This window comes from Dendrobates tinctorius, unplaced genomic scaffold (genome assembly GCF_039654945.1).
Source record: "Dendrobates tinctorius isolate UK_male_01 unplaced genomic scaffold, ASM3965494v1 ptg000015l, whole genome shotgun sequence".
NCBI classification, from domain to species: Eukaryota; Metazoa; Chordata; class Amphibia; order Anura; family Dendrobatidae; genus Dendrobates; species Dendrobates tinctorius.
Window position 1 is genome coordinate 9,263,899 of NW_027361683.1, and position 17,223 is coordinate 9,281,121.

A 17,223-nucleotide genomic window follows, 5' to 3' on the forward strand; every position below is an offset into this window, starting at 1 on the left:
ACCAAAAGTCGCTCAATTCTAGTTACGAACTTTGCAATCTGAGAGAAAAGACTTGCAGACATGGCCAATAAATTTCAGGAGAAAGGACATCCCAAGCAATTACTCAATGATGAATTTACAAGCACTGCACCACAACCACAGATTCCCTTGGGTATTCTTTGCAGCAGCGTTCACATTCCCTAGGAGCTAGCCAAATCTGCAACCAGCCATTTGCTCCACTTTATAACGTTTTAAACTGCAATAAGTATTTAACTGCCAGAGCTCTATGTTGTTTTCCTTGATAGAGCCAGGATCTCTTGGACCCTTCAACTTTAGCAATACAAGAGCTAAACCTGCATGTACTTAATGGCATTTTACATTGATTTTGGATGCTTGTATATGTGATTATATTATTGTATTGTAATTTCAACTTGTCTTCTGGAACTGAATTCAATTTAATTATTTTTTTTATCATCACCATAGCAACTCTTTGAGAAAATTTTTAACTTGAGACGTCACTTTTTATGGTCGCAATCAAGAAGCACTTTTTTTTTAATCTCAATGTGAATCTACCATGTGAATACATTTATACACTTTTTCTTGAACATTGAATGTGTAGTGAATATCTTCTCTAAGTGTCCTGGGATTCCATTGCCCTTCACCTCCAACACAATATGCTTGTGTTTGTGTAAAGAAGTGAGGTTCGTTGGATGCAGTGAAGAGCCGAAGGCAGAGAAGGGGTTAACAGGATTTCCTGAACAAGCAATTAACAAGTAATACTCCACACAGGGAGGCAAGATTAGCACGGGAATGGCACACAAACACAGTGCTCGAGAATAAGATACACAAAAGCAAGGTAACATTGCTTGCAGTCCTTGCAGGGGAATGGCTAGAAAATCTCCCGGCGGCATCGCAAATCTTGGACAAAGTCTCTGACTCTGCTATGGAGGAACGAGAAGCACTGTCTCCCGACAGTGCTGATGGATTCGGTCTTGCTTGGCTTGAGTGCGCTGGAACGTGGAAACAATCTGTTATGAGGATTTCTCAGAAATGGCACCGAACACGAGCTGTGGGAACGCTCACAGACAGCGGCAGCGGGTGGTTCTTTGGAGTAGTCTCTAGGCAGCTTATCTGTTACCACAGACAGGACAGAACTGTCCAAAAGAACAAGATGAGACATTAAGTTAATAGCGTCAAAGTCACTCTTATAGTCAGCACGCGGAGAGATGAGTGGCGTGGAGTTGTCAGCCGGAGCAGCGGAGAGGGAGTCAACCTTCTCCTGTCGTTTCCCACCAAGTCTGACCCATTCTCGCACTTAGTCCTCCTATATATTCCCCACACCCCCGGCTGTCCAGCGTGAAGGTCCTTCCCTCCCAGAAAAAGCCTCCCCTAGTAACAGTGGGGACAGTCCCGATAGTTCCAGCCTTAAAGGGTACCAGAAACCGTTAACTCTACCTCAGCTCATCTTCTTACATGTGCACTCCGTAATTGATTTATACGCTGTATATAATTGTACTGCAGTCACTTCAATGATCTGCTGGACTGGTATTTACCAGTTCAGCTGTAATATCTAACTTTGAATTTTATTCAGTAACAACATTGTCATCTGCTCAAGGGCTGACTTTTCCAACTATTGCTAAGGAGCATCTCCATATTTGTAAACATGGTTACCAGGCTAAGGGCTCATTCAGATGTGCTGCGCCCTCCTCTGTCCTGTGTTGAACCTCTGGCTGTGCTCTACCTAAAAACCTATCATACACAATAATTTTTTTTAATGCAATAGGCCTATGGGTGAAGTGTAGACTGTATGTCCATTCAGTAGGATACATTGAAGGTATGTGACGGGAAAGCCTTCTGCTGAACACTTCCGATGTAAATTGCAAATCTAGCGGATTTCATTTTCCTGATCTATACATTAATTTTTGATATTTGGTTAGCTAATAAAAATAGGATTTGCATTTGGCAGGCCTTCACTATTACTCATTCTCATGAATCTATATTTTCTTTCAGACATCTGCTCTCAGTAGAACTTCCTTATTACCATTAGAGAGTATAGATTTTTTTACATGATTTGCTTATATATCTGATAAAAATATATCTGTATTTACTCAATGTCAATGCTTTTATATGATTTAAATAACTTGTACTTCCTCTTCCTCTTGATTACACTTAGTTCAAGGAGGAAACCATGAATTGCTTATTCATCTCCATTACTAGGAAGATATATTATGAAATGTGTCTATTGTTGCAAAGGTAACGCAAGTGCCTATTGGTAGTAGTGACAATGGATTATGTATATACATAGCCAGTGATGGAGAATTCACCCACACACATAAACCCTTAGCTTGACTTAACAGTTAAAGATGTTGTCCTTTTTTAGAGAATCCCGATCCCCGAGTGCAGTTTGTTCTGGAAAAAAATCAAACAAACCACATTTTACTTACCGTTCTCTACCCCACCATCTCCTATGCTGCTCCTGATGTCTGATATTGGCTGCCGCACTAGCACCACGTCCACAGAATGGCAACCAATGGCATATTCATTTCTTGCATTTTAAAGATGACAAAATGGAAAATGGACGAATGCGAAAACGTGGGCATCCTAGGAGATTTGCGTGCTCAGATAACTTAGATCAAGATAACTTTGACCATGGCCCAAATCTATGCCACATTAATACAAGGTAATAAAATATACTAGACCATCTAAAGAAGGGAATACCCCAATATTAGAGATGAGCGACTTTGCTTTTTTTAGGTTCAAGTCGGGTTTCATGAAACCCGACTGTCGCAAAAGTCGGGTCGAACAAAATCGGCCGACTATAGCGAAAAGTCGGAGGCTAACTGAAACACGAAACCCAATGCAAGTCAATGGGGAAGCAAAGTCAGCAGGGAGTGGAGGACAGTAAACACACCTACTGTGCCCATTTCAATGCAAAAACATCAATTCTTATTACTGAAGCTTGTCAACCTTAATTTACTTCATAATAATAGTTACGCATTGAAAACTGGGGGTTATTTGGCTAAAGTTGTGGGGGGGAGCTGGCTCCAGGTTTACGTGTGCCCTGGGCCAAAGAGTGTCAGTGCGCCCCTTTAACACATACCACAACTCAAGATGCTCTGATACGGCACAGAAATAAAGGTATAGTGCAATGACAAATACTTTACTGCTTACATGACATGACTGATCTATTTTAAATTGTACAGTAGCTCAAAAAAAGGATACTATATTACTCCATACAGTATTATGGCCACCACATTGTGCGCCATACAGAATAATGAGCCCCATATATTTCTCCATACAGACTAATTGGTCACATATAATGTTCCATACAGTATTTGATGAGCTCCACATAATTCTACAGTATATGATGGTCCCCATGGACGATGCTCCAGTGTCTTATGGGCCCAAATAATGCTCCATATATAATGGGCCCCATTTGTAATGCTCCAGTGTATAATGTGCACTATAGATGCTGCTCCAGTGTCTGATCTGCCCCATTTAGAATGCTCCAGTATATGATGGACCCCATGGATGATGCTCCAGTGTGTTATGGGCCCAAATAATGCTCCATATATAAGGGGCCCCATTTGTAATGCTCCAGTGTATAATGTGTCCCATAGATGCTGCTCCAGTGTCTGATCTGTCCTATTTAGAATGCTCCAGTATATGATGGGCCCGATGGATGATGCTCCAGTGTCTTATAGGCCCAAATAATGCTCCATATATAGTGGGCCTCATTTGTAATGCTCCAGTGTATAATGTGCCCCATAGATGCTGCTCCAGTGTCTGATCTGCCCCATTTAGAATGCTCCAATATTTAATGGGCCCCATGGATGATGCTCCAGTGTCGAATGGGCCCAAATAATGCTCCATATAAAATGGGCTCCATTTCTAATGCTCCAGTGTATAATGGGCCTTGTAAATGCTGCTCCAGTGTCCGATGTCCCCCATTTGGAATGCTCCAGTATATGATGGGCCTCATGGATGATGGTTCAGTGTATGATGGGCCCTAATAATGCTCAATATATAATGGGCTCCATTTCTAATGCTCCAGTGTATAATGAGCCCCGTAAATGCTGCTCCAGTGTCTTATGTCCCCCATTTGAAATGCTCCAGTATATGATGGGCCCCATTTTTAATTAACCCAGGCATGGTATGTGAAAAGAGCTCCATGGAGTAATCTGAAGTGTGTGCTGCCGCATCCTTCACTTTTGGTGTGGGTGAAGGACACAAGAAAAGGGGTTGCTCCTGACCTGAAGTCTGCACTGACGACTCAATGCTTGCATTTTTTTAAACTTCAGAAGAGGAGGCGATAGAGCTGGAGGCTGTTTCAGCAATGTAAGCCAAAAACAGTTCCTGATGCTCCGGCTTTAAAAGCAGTCTACCTACTCTGAGAAAACGGAGCCTTCCAGGCCTTCCAGAGCTACACCATGACGCAGGCTCAACACCTCCTGCCTTAGCTGCTATTGTGTTTTTGGCACTACCAGCAGATGCACCAACACCACCATCAGTACCACATGGCCCCCCACTCCCACATCCACGTCCTCTTCCACCATACTTCCTCATGTTTTGGAAAATGGACCCAAAATACCAGCAGATATATGGTACTGTATCAGAAGCGTACAGCTCTATACAGTCTAGGGATAACAGTAAATCTACGTATAAATTTCATGAGTCATACACAGATGCTCACAGGCTCAGTATGGAGTACACAATAAAATAAAAATTTGAAAAAGGGTACAGTATCACCAGATACAAGGTATATATAGCATAGTGTAAACATTAGGATACTCCGTATATATTCCAGGAGGCAGACACAAACGCTTCTAGTGGCCGTCCCTGTGAAGGATTTAACTGGCCAGACTACACAGCGGTGGAGCAGGGAGAGGTAAGTATTGCAACTTGCAAGTGCTGTGGCCATGACCAAGCAGGGGGGGCACACTCGTGGTCGACGGTACTGGCACAGGGCCCCTCATAGTACGCTGGTGTGTCTGACGGTGAGTGGGCCCCCCACCATCAGAGACACTGTATTGTACTATGAGGGGCCCTGTGCCAGTGCCGTCGGCTATCAGTGGGCCCATCCATCTGTTCAGAGCAACAGCACTTGCCCGGGTGCGCCAGGTGTCAACACCAGCCCTTGGGGGGGTGGGCAGCCCAGTTAGGGAGGTTTAAAAAATGGCATATGTTGATGTGAAGGCTGGACATTCAGCTGCTGCAAATGGAGGAATTGGGGAAGTCCGAGGAAGAGGAGGACAAAAGCGAGGCAGTTTTCTGGCAAACTATGTGTCATTAGGGGAAGGTGGGACAAAATCCTTTGAAACCCATGCGTGGTTCATTTTAGTGAAGGTTAGATCATCAACATTTTGGGTCGACAGATGGGTCTTTTTTTCTGTCAGGATTGATCCAGCAGCACTGAAGACTCTTTCAGATAACATACTAACAGCAGGGCAAGCGAGCTCCTGTAAGGCATAGTGTGCCAATTCAGGCCAGGAATCCAGTTTAGAGGCCCAATAGTCAAAGGGGGATGACCTGTGAGGGAGAACATCGATATTTGAGGAGAAGTAGTTTGTAACCATAGTTGACAACTGCTGTCTCCTGTCACTTTTAATCGATGCAGTATTAGCAGTCGTGTGAGCGGTACTTGAATAATCATTCCACAACATGGTCATTAAACCCTTGTCTCCAACGCCACTTCGGCAGTGTGCACCACGAACACCTCTTCCATTGTGCCCACTACGGCTCGTGGGAGAACCAGCACCGCTACTGTGTGCTGGGAAAGCCTCAAACAAACGGTTTACCAGAGTTGCTTGTTTGCTAGCCAATATTATCTCTAGTTCTCCTGTGGCATGATGTTATGTAATTTGCCTTTGTAGCGTGGATCGAGGATGCTGGCCAGCCAGTATTCGTCATCCTTCATCATTCTGGCAACGTGGGGGTCCCTTTTTAGGATCCGCAAGGCATAATCATACATGTGGGCCAATGTTCCAGGTGTCAATAATGCACTGCCACTGCTGGGTGGAGGAACACTTTCTGGCAAATCCACATCCCTACAGTCACGCACAAACACTGTACCTGACCTTGGAATGCCAACATTTTCTCTTGCCCCCTGAGAAGCATCCTCCTGCCCAAAATAATCATCCCCCTCATCCTCCTCCTCTTCCTCTTCTTCCTCCACCTCATCCAGGACAGTTCCCTGACCAGACAATGGCTGACTGTCAGCAAAGCTTCCCTCCTCCTCCTCTTCCTGTTCCTCCTCCTCTGCTGCAGATGCCAGATCCTTAATGTGCATCAAACTTTGCATGAGCAGACGCATAAGTGGGATGTTCATGCTTATGATGGCGTCGTCTGCGCTTACCAGCCATGTGCATTCCTCAAAGCACTGATGGACTTTACAGAGGTCTTTCAGCTTTGACCACTGCACACCCGACAATTCCATGTCTTCCCTCAAACTGCCTGCCCGTGTATCCTCCCACAAATGCATTACAGCCTGCCTCTGGTCGCACAGCCTCTCAACCATGTGCACGGTGGAGTTCCACCTTGTTGCAATGTCTATGATAAGACGGTGCTTGGGGAGGTGGAGCAATCACTGCAGCTTCTGCATACGACTGGAGTGTACGACCGAGCATTGGATGTGCGAGCACAGTCTTCGTGCCTTATATAGCAGGGATGTTAACTCCGGATAATTATTAAGGAAGCACTGCACCACCAGGTTCAAAGTATGAGCCAGGCAAGGTATGTGTGTGAGTTTTTCACGGGCTATGGCTACCACAAAATTATGGCCATTATCACTGACTACCTTGCCTGCCTCAAGATGTAGACCGCCCAGCCATGACTCAGTTTGTTGCTGCAAGTAGTCGGCCAGTACCTCCACGGTGTGTCTGTTGTCGCCCAAAGACATTATCTTTAACACAGCCTGTTGATACTTACCACCAGCTGTTCGATAGTGGGGCACCTCTTGTGCAACACTGCCAGCTGCGGATGGAGTGCTCGTGCAACTGTGCTCTGTGGATGAGCTTTCGCTTATGGAGGAGGGCCGAAATCCTACAGCCAACTGTTTCCTATACCGTGGGCTAGGCAGCACTGTTCCACCGCCGCTGTCCCCTGTTGAGCCTGCAACCATCACATTAACCCAGTGCGCAGTGATGGACACGTAACGGCCCTGGCCCTGCCTATTGGTCCATGCATCTATTGTGAGGTGCACCTTTTCACTCACTGACTGTTTGAGTGCATGGACAATGCGGTCTTTCACATGCCGGTGGAGGGCAGGGATGGCTTTTCGTGAAAAGAAGTGCCGACTGGGTAGGTCATAGTGTGGGTCAGGGTAGGCCATGAGCTCGCGGAAAGCTTTGCTTTCAATCAAACGGTAGGGCATCACCTCTATGAGATTAGTTTGACAATGTAGGCGTTCAAACACAGTGTACGTGGACGAGAGGATGAGTACTTTCTTGTCCTACTCAGAGTGTCTGGTAGGGTGAGCTGGACTGGAGAGCTGCATAAGGGGGAAGTAGCGGTGGACTGGACGGAGTGAGAGGGGGTTGGTGATGGTATTGGTGGTGATGACCTAGATTCAGTGTTGTGTTGCAAAACCATTGTGATTCCCTGAGTGATTTGGCCTTGCGACGATACCTCCACATTTAGTGCTGGTGGTGTGCTTAATGGTGGCGGTGGTCTTACAGTGGGGGAAGCAATGGAGCGTTGCTGGCAACCTTCAGTCGCAGCAGGTGCACATGTGCTACCTGAGGTTTTGTAGTCCATCCACGCTTGCAAGTGCATGTTGATTAAATGTCTAAGCATGCAACTGGTATTCAAATTTCTGAGTTGTTTACCTCGGCTAAAGGTCCTTCCGCACTTCTTACATGTAACCTTTGCCTCATCAGTAGGATTTTGGACAAAGAAGTGCCACACTGCACTCTTCCTACTATGGTATACATTTTCTGGCCTTGCACGCTGTGCTAACTTGACCGTCTGGCCAAGCTGTCCAGCAACTCTTGTAGTTCTTGGGCCACGTTTTTGGACAGCTACGGGCCTGCCAGATAAACGCTGCTGTGATGTCAATGCCTGCTGCAGATCCTTCTCCTTATCTGAACTATTGCCAGCGCCACTCTCCTCCCCCAATGGATGCCAATCCGGGTCAAGAACTGGGTCATCCATCACCTCCTCTTCAAAGTCATCTGCACCTTCCTCTTTACCTTCCTCTGTGTCACTGTGTAAGGTGGTATAGTATGCGGGAAGGGGCACCTGAGTTTCATCAGGGTCAGATTCTGGCTCAGTAGATTGCGAGGGCAATGTAGTGCTCTGGGTCAATGTACCAGCAGAATCATCTAACAGTGGCTGTGCATTAGTGCACTCCATGTCAGATTCATCTTGGACTGAGGAATTCAGGATTTGACTGGATAACCCAGGCATGGTATGTGAAAAGAGCTCAATAGAGCAATCTGAAGTGTGGGCTGCCGCATCCTTAACTTTTGGTGGGGGTGAAGGACACAAGGAAAGGTGTTTTTCCTGACCAGAACCCTGCACTGACGACTCCTTGCTTGCAGGTTTCGAATGTTCAGAAGAGGAGGCAATAGAGCCGGTGGCTGTTTCGGCAATGTACGCCAAAACCTGTTCCTCATGCTTCGGCGTTAAAAGTGGTTTTCCTACTCCCAGAAAAGGGAACCTTACAGGCCTTCTTGGGCCAGACGATGACGCAGGCTCAACACCTCCTGCCTTGACTGTTATTGTGCTTTTGCCAGAACCAGCCGATGCACCACCATCAGTACCAGCTGCGCCCCCCTGCCCATGTCCGCGGACTCTTCCACCATACTTCCTCATGATTGGGAAAATGTACCAAAAATACCAGCAGAGAGATGGTACTGTATGAGGAGCGTCCAGCTGTGTAAGGTGTATTAACCCCTTCATGACCCAGCCTATTTTGACCTTAATGACCTGGCCATCTTTTGCATTTCTGACCAGTGTCCCTTTATGAGGTAACTAGATTATGGCCCGATGCTATCGCATCGGGAGGATGCGATAGCATCACACCTCTTGCCATGTTAACCCTCAACACACACACTCCTCAACACACACTCCTCTCACCTTTCACCATCTCCACTCACTCTTTCACTCCACATACGACCCCTTCTCTCACTCCGTCTCTCATACTCACGCCGTCATCGCCGCTGCTCCACGATCCCCGACATCTTCTTCCGCCGGCGCCATCCTGGATCCAGACATTGTCCACGCCGGCGACATGTTCTTGCGGCGACGCCATCTTGAGTATCGTGAAATCCCGCGATAGTCAAGATAGCGTCGCCGGAAGAACATGTCGCCGGCGTGGACGACGTCGGGATCCAAAATGGCGTCGGCGAAATCTCGCGAGTTTTCGCCGACGCCATTTTGGATCCCGACGTCGTCCTCGCCGGCGACATGTTCTTGCGGCGACGCCATCTTGACTATCGCGGGATTTCGCCGATCCAAAATGGCTTCGCCGCAAGAACATGTCGCCGGCGTGGACGACATCGGGATCCAAAATGGCGTCGGCGTAATCTCGGGAGATTTCGCCGACGCCATCTTTTTGGATCCCGAGTCGTCCACGCCAGCGACATGTTCTTGCGGCGACGCCATCTTGAATCTCGCGGGATTTCACGAAATCCAAGATGGCGTCGCCGCAAGAACATGTCGGCGGCCTGGAGAACGTCTGGATCCAGGATCGCGGCGGCGGAGGAAGATGTCGGGGCAGCGACGATGACGGTGTGAGTATGAGAAACGGAGTGAAAAGGAACGTATGTGGAGTGAAAGAGTGAGTGGACGTGAGTGGAGGTGAAAGGTGAGAGGAGTGTGTGTTGAGGCGGTGTGGTGTGTTGAGGGTTAACATGTGCGTGTGTGTGGTGACGTCACCGGTTACAACTGGACGGAAGTTGTTACAACCGGAAGCTGCTTAGGGCATTTATTATTATAGATCACTCTAGAACGCATCCTAGCGATTCTGAGATTGTTTTTTCGTGACACATTGGGCTTCATGTTAGTGGTAAATTTAGGTCAATAATTTTTGCGTTTATTTGTGAAAAAAAACGGAAATTTGGCGAAAATTTTGAAAATTTTGCAATTTTCAAATTTTGAATTTTTATTCTGTTAAACCAGAGAGTTAGGTGACACAAAATAGTTAATAAGTAACATTTCCCACATGTCTACTTTACATCAGCACAATTTTGGAAACAAATTTTTTTTGTTAGGACATCATAAGGGTTAAAAATTGACCAGCGATTTCTCATTTTTACAACAAAATTTACAAAACCATTTTTTTAGGGACCACCTCAAATTTGAAATCACTTTGAGGGGTCTATATGGCAGAAAATACCCAAAAGTGACACCATTCTAAAAACTGCACCCCTCAAGCTACTCAAAACTACATTCAAGAAGATTATTAGCCCTTCAGTGTTTCACAGGAACTAAACAAACATGGAAGGAAAAAATGGACATTTTAATTTTTCCAACAAAAATTTTCTTTTAGCATCTATTTTTTCATTTTCACATGGGTAACAGGATAAAATGGATCCTAATATTTGTTGGGCAATTACTCCTGAGTACACCGATACCTCATATGTGGTCATAAACCACTGTTTGGGTGCATGGCAGAGCTCAGAATGGAAGGAGCACCATTTGAATTTTTGAATGGAAAATATGCTGGAATATATAGCGGTTGCCATGTCGCGTTTGGAGAGTCCCTGTGTGCCTAAACATTGGAGGTTCCCCACAAGTGACCCCATTTTGGAAACTAGACCCTCCAAGAAACTTATCTAGATGCATAGTGAACACTTTGAACCCCCAAGTGCTTCACAAATTGATCCGTAATAAAAAAAAGTACTTTTTTTTCACAAAAATGTTCTTTTAGCCTCAGTTTTTTCTTTTTCACGTGGGCCACAGGGTAAAATGGAACCTAAAATTTGTTGGGCAATTTTTCCTGAGTACACCGATACCTCATATGTGGTCATAAACCACTGTTTGGGCGTACGGCAGGGCTCAGAATGGCAGGAGCACCATTTGACTTTTTGAATGGAAAATATGCTGGAATATTTAGCGGTTGCCATGTCGCGTTTGGAGAGTCCCTGTGTGCCTAAACATTGGAGCTCCTCCACAATTGACCCCATTTTGGAAACTAGACCCCTGAAGGAACTTATCTAGATGTGTGGTGAGCACTTTGAACCCCCAAGTGCTTCACAGAAGATTATAACACAAAGCAGAGAAAATAAAAAAATCTTTTTTTTTCCTCAAAAACTATATTTTAGCAAGCTAATTTTCATTTTCCCAAGGGAAACTGGATAAATTGGACGACAAAAGTTGTTGTCCAGTTGGTCCGGAGTATGCTGGTACCCCATATGTGGGGGGGAACCACTGTTTGGGCGCACGGCAGGGCTCAGAAGGGAAGGAGCGCCATTTGACTTTTTGAACGGAAAATTAGCTTCAATCGTTAGCGGACACCATGTCGTGATTGGAGAGCCCTTGTGTGCCTAAGCTTTGGAGCTCCCCCACAAATGACCCCATTTTGGAAACTAGACCCCCTAAGGAACTTATCTAGATGCATAGTGAGCACTTTGAACCTCCAGGTGCTTCACAGAAGTTTACAACGCAGAGTCATGAAAATAAAAATATTTTTTTTTCCTCAAAAAATGATTTTTTAGCCCTCTAATTTTTATTTTCACAATGGTAACAGGAGAAATTGGACCCCAAAAGTTGTTGTCCAGTTTGTTCTGAGTACACTGGTACCCCATATGTGGGGGGGAACCACTGTTTGGGCACATGTCGGGGCTTGGAAGGGAAGTAGTGACGTTTTGAAATGCTGACTTGATGGAATGGTCTGCGGGCGTCATGTTACGTTTGCAGAGCCCCTGATGTACCTAAACCGTAGAAACCCCCCACAAATGACCCCATTCTGGAAACTAGACCCCCAAAGGAACTTATCTAGATGTGTGGTGAGCATTTTGAACCCCCAAGTGCTTCACAGCAGTTTATAATGCAGAGCCATGAAAATAAAAAATCATTTTTTTCCTCAAAAAATGATTATTTAGCCCACAATATTTTATTTTAACAAGGGTAACAGGATAAATTCGACCCCAAGAGATGTTGTCCAATTCGTCTCGAGTACGATGGTACCCCATATGTGGGGGTAAACCACTGTTTGGGCACACGTCGGGGCTCGGAAGGGAAGTAGTGACGTTTTGAAATGCCGACTTGATGGAATGGTCTGTGGGTGTCATGTTACGTGTGCAGAGCCCCTGATGTGCCTAAACAGTGGAAACCCCCCAAAAGTAACCCTGTTTTGGAAACTAGACCGCCCAAGGAACTTATGTAGTTGTGTGGTGAGCACTTTGAACCCCCAAGTGCTTCACAGAATTTTATAATGCCCAGGCGTGAAAATAAAAAATAATTTTTTTTCCACAAAAATAATTTTTTTAGCCCCCTATTTTTTATTTTCCCAAGGGTAACAGGAGAATTTAGACCCCAAAAGTTGTTGTGCAATTTTTCCTGAGTACGCTGATACCCCATATGTGGGGGTAAACCACTATTTGGACATACGTCGGGGCTCGGAATGGAGGGAGCACTGTTTGACTTTTTGAACGCAAAATTTGCTGGACTAAAAGGTGGCTCCATGTCGCGTTTGGAGACCCCCTGATGTGCTTAAACAGTGGAAACCCCTCAATTCTAGCTCCAATCCTAACCCCAACACACCCCTAACCCTAATCCTAACCGTAATCATAACCCTAACCCCAATACACCGCTAACCCTAACCACAAGCCTTTCCCTAATTCCAACCCCAACCCACCACTAAACCTATTCCTAACCCTAATTCCAACCCTAACCCTAAATCCAAACCTAATTACACCCTAACCTTAATTCCAACTCTAACCCTAATTCCAACCCTAACCCTAATACCAACCCTAACCCTAATACCAACCCTAACCCTAATTCCAACCCTAACCCTAATTCCAACTCTAGCCCTAATTCCAACCCTAACCCTTGCCCTAACCCTAGCCCTACCCTAGCCCTAGCTCTAGCCCTAACCCTGACCCTAATTGAAAAATAAAAATATTTTCTTTATTTTATTACATGTGCCTGCCTCTGGGGGTGATAAGGGGGGCGATGATTTACTTTTTTTTTATTTTGATCACTGTGAGTTTATTACAGTGATCAAAATAAAAAAAATTGAATCTGCAGCCAGGAAATGCCGGCGGGCGCACTGCGCATGCGCCCGCCATCTTCCAAGATGGCAGTGCCCATGCAGGAGGGACGGCGGGACACCGGGAGGCAGAGCGGGACATAGGAGGTACCGGGGAAGGTGAGGGGGGGATCGGACAGCGGGGGGGACAGGAGGGGAGGGGGAGCAGATAGTGAAGGCAGCGGCCCATCGCTGCCGTCAGTCCGTGGCGGGGGGCTAATCGCCCCTGCCAGCTGGTGTGGGGGGGTTAAATTAGTGACTCCAGCCATGTCCGATGCTAGTGCAGCATCGGCCATGGCTGGATTGTAATATTTCATCAATTTTCATTGATGAAATATTACTTTCGCTCTGATTGGCTGTTAAAAGTGAAACAGTCAATCAGAGCGATCCTAACCACGTGGGGGCGAAGCCACCCCCCTGGGCTTAACTCAATGTTATCCTGTATCTGTGGGTCGGGTGACATTTCAGTGACCCCGGTCACCCGACCCGCAGGAACGCTATTTATAGCATGACGCCTACGGGGTGTCATGGGTTGTTTGGGCATGACTTTTCATGACGCCTACGTAGGCGTCATGGGTCGTGAAGAGGTTAAAATAATTAAATCTATGTATCTATTTTGTTAGTCACAGACGCTCTCCCAGTATGTATTTGACCGTAAACCAACAAGCAGATATACGGAACTGTTTCAAAAGTATACAGCTGTATGCATTTTTTGTGTAACTAACAATCTCCGTATATGTATTTACGGAGTGTCACGCACACACGCTGACTCTGTATAGATGTGACTGTAATGCGAATGGCAGATATACAATACTGTTTGAGAATCGGACAGCTCTATACGGTGTCTGTATGGAAAAATGTCAATCTCTGTCTATTTGTATACGGAGTAACACACGCTGTCTCTGTCTAGTTTTGACCGTCATCAAACAGCAGATATACGAAACTGTTTGAAAAGCGGACAGCCCTCTAAGGTGTAGGTCTGGAAAAATGGAAAATCTCCTCGGCTTGTTTTTCCAGAGTCACACACAGATAGCTTGTATTTGTCCGTGATATCAGCCGGTACACGATAGTGTGTGAGGAGCGTACACCGCTATACGGTGTCTGTATGGAAATTTGTCAATCTCCATCTATTTGTATACTGACTGATATGCGCTGTCTCTGTCTGGTTTGGACCGTCATCAAACAGCAGATATATGAAACTGTTTGAAAAGCGGATAGCTCTATAAGGTGTAGGTCTGGAAAAAGGGAAAATCTCCTCGGCTTGTTTTTCCACAGTCACACACAGATAGCTTGTATTTGTCCGTGATACCAGCCGGTACACGGTAGTGTGTGAGGAGCGTACACCACTATACGTTGTCTGTATGGAAATTTGTCAATCTCCATCTATTTGTATACAGACTGACACACGCTGTCTCTGTCTAGTTTTGACCGTGATCAAACAACAGATATATGAAACTGTTTGAAAAGCGGACAGCTCTATAAGGTGTAGGTCTGAAAAATGGAAAATCTCCTTGGCTAGTTTTTCCAGAGTCACACCCAGATAGCTGCTATTTGTCCGTGATACCAGCCGCTACACGGTAGTGTGAGGATCGTACACCGCTATACAGTGTCTGTATGGAAATTTGTCAATCTCCGTCTATTTGTATACGGACTGACACACGCTGTCTCTGTCTAGTTTTGACCGTCATCAAACAGCAGATATACGAAACTGTTTGAAAAGCGGACAGCTCTATAAGGTGTAGGTCTGGAAAAATGGAAAATCTCCTCGGCTTGTTTTTCCAGAGTCACACCAAGATAGCTTCTATTTGTCCATGATACCAACCCATACACGGTAGTGTGTGAGGAGCGTACACCGCTATACGGTGTGTGAAAAAAGAATGCTCAGTAACTCACCAGAACAAAATAAAAGTTGCAGTGCTTTGAAAAAAGCAGTTTGAACAGCAGTGTGCACACAGCAATGCAGCTATCAGGTAGCCTTAAAAGGCAGACTAATCACCACCAGCGCTGCTGCACACAACAAAAATCCTCCCCTTTCACTGCACACTAACTGTACAGTGAAAAGCGCTATCAGCAGAAGCAATTTTTTTTTCTTCTTCCCTGCCTAACGCTCTCCTTATTCAGAATCAGCAGCAGCACCCCTCCCTATTCTTAGATCGGCAGAAGTAAGATGGCAGTCGGCGGTCACGGCCTTTTATACCCACTGTGACGCCACACAAAGCCAGCCAATTACTTCAATGCACTTCTCTAAGATGGTGGTGGCCGCTGCCCATGTCATCGCGTTGCCCACAGTCTGCGTCCACCTTCATTGGCTGAGAAAAGGTGCTGGAAGCATTATTTGAAATGCGACTTTGGTGCTCGGCTCGGAGACCTCATGGCCGACCTCACGCTATGGTCGGGTTTCGATCGGCGAAACCCGACTTTAGCTGAAGTCGGCGTTTTTTTAATTTGACCGACCCGTTTTGCTCAACTCTACCCAATATTTGTTGGGTAGGTAAGAAAAATTACAAATATTTTATATAACTAGATTAAAGATTTACCTACAATAAATTCATTATAACACAAAATTAATGGTCCTTGGAACCTATCATCAAGTCCTGATGTTACATTATGACTTTAGATTATATTTATTTTTGGAAATTTAATTTGGTTCTCATTATATATAATAATGATTGTGTTTTTGAAAATTTAAATTTGGTTATTCAATAAAACTTACATTTTTTCAGGTGTGCACACTATTTTATGTATAGTCTTTTTTTTTAGGTGTTCTGTCTTCACCACTCACACCACTCACTGCCTCCCTGCTCCTGATGCTTTATGTTTTATAGTTTATAGCACCACTGGCCAAAATGAGAGCTTCCCTTCCTGGGAGTAGAGGCATGTTTACCTTGGCAACTTAAGAGGAAGACAAGGGCAGTGCAGCTGCCCAAATCCAGAGATCCAGCCAGCTTCCAAAGAACTTGCAAATGGTATGTTCTTTGCTTAGGAGATCGCCCACCACTTTTAGACTACAGTGGTAGCTGGAAGCCTAAGCAATGAGCAGTATACTATTAAAATATCCCTCCACTCTTGAGAGGTAAATTGTAAAGCTGCTGTCACATCCATCCCTAGACCTGATCCAGTGACATACAGTGGGTACAGAAAGTATTCGGTCCCCTTTAAATTTTTCACTCTTTGTTTCATTGCAGCCACTTGGTAAATTCAAAAATGTTCATTTTTTTTCTCATTAATGTACACTCTGCACCCCATCTTGACTAAAAAAAGAGAGAACTGTTAGAATTTTAGCAAATTTATTAAAAAAGAAAAACTGAAATATATGGTTGTCAGTATTCAGACCCTTTGCTCAGAAGCACCCTTTTGAGCTAGTCTTCTTGGGAATGATGCAACAAGTTTTCCACACCTGGATTTAGGGATCCTCTGACATCCTTCCTTCCAATGGTGAACATTGGTGGACAGTCATTTTCAGATCTCTCCAGAGATGCTCAATTGGGTTTAGGTCAGGGCTCTGGCTGGGCCAGTAAAGAATGATCACAGAGTTGTTCTGAAGCCATACCTTTGTTATTTTAGCGGTGTGCTTAAGGTCATTGTCTTGTTGAAAGGTGAACCTTCGGCCTAGTCTGAGGTCCAGAGCACTCTGGAAGAGGTTTTCAGCCAGGATATCTTTGTACGTGGCTGCATTCATGTTTCCTTCATTTGCAACCAGTCATCCTGTCCCTGCAGCTGAAAAATACCCCCACAGCATGATGCTGCCACCATGTTTCACTGATGGGATTGTATTGGGCAGGTGATGAGCAGTGCCTTGGTTTCTCCACACATACCACTTAGAATTATCACCAAAAGTTCTATCTTTGTCTCATCAAACCAGAGAATCTTATTTCACATAGTCTGGGAGTCCATCATGTGTTTTTTAGCAAACTCTATGTAGGCTTTCATATGTCTGGCAATGAGGAGAGGCTTCCTTTGGGCCACTCTGCCATAAATGCCCAACTGTTGGAGGGATGCAGTGATAGTTGACTTCGTGGAAATTTATCCCATCTCCCTACTGCATCTGT

General features: G+C 45.3%; 1 long non-coding RNA gene across 1 annotated transcript in view; it reads right to left on the reverse strand.

Moving 5' to 3' along the window:
* Window positions 1-474: 474 nt before the first annotated feature.
* LOC141075442 (uncharacterized) overlaps window positions 475-17,223 on the reverse strand; it is a 41,115-nt gene continuing 24,366 nt past the window's right edge. The window contains exon 3 of the long non-coding RNA XR_012227278.1: window positions 475-1,133. This is a non-coding gene — a long non-coding RNA (uncharacterized lncRNA). The remainder of the gene's footprint in view (window positions 1,134-17,223) is intronic.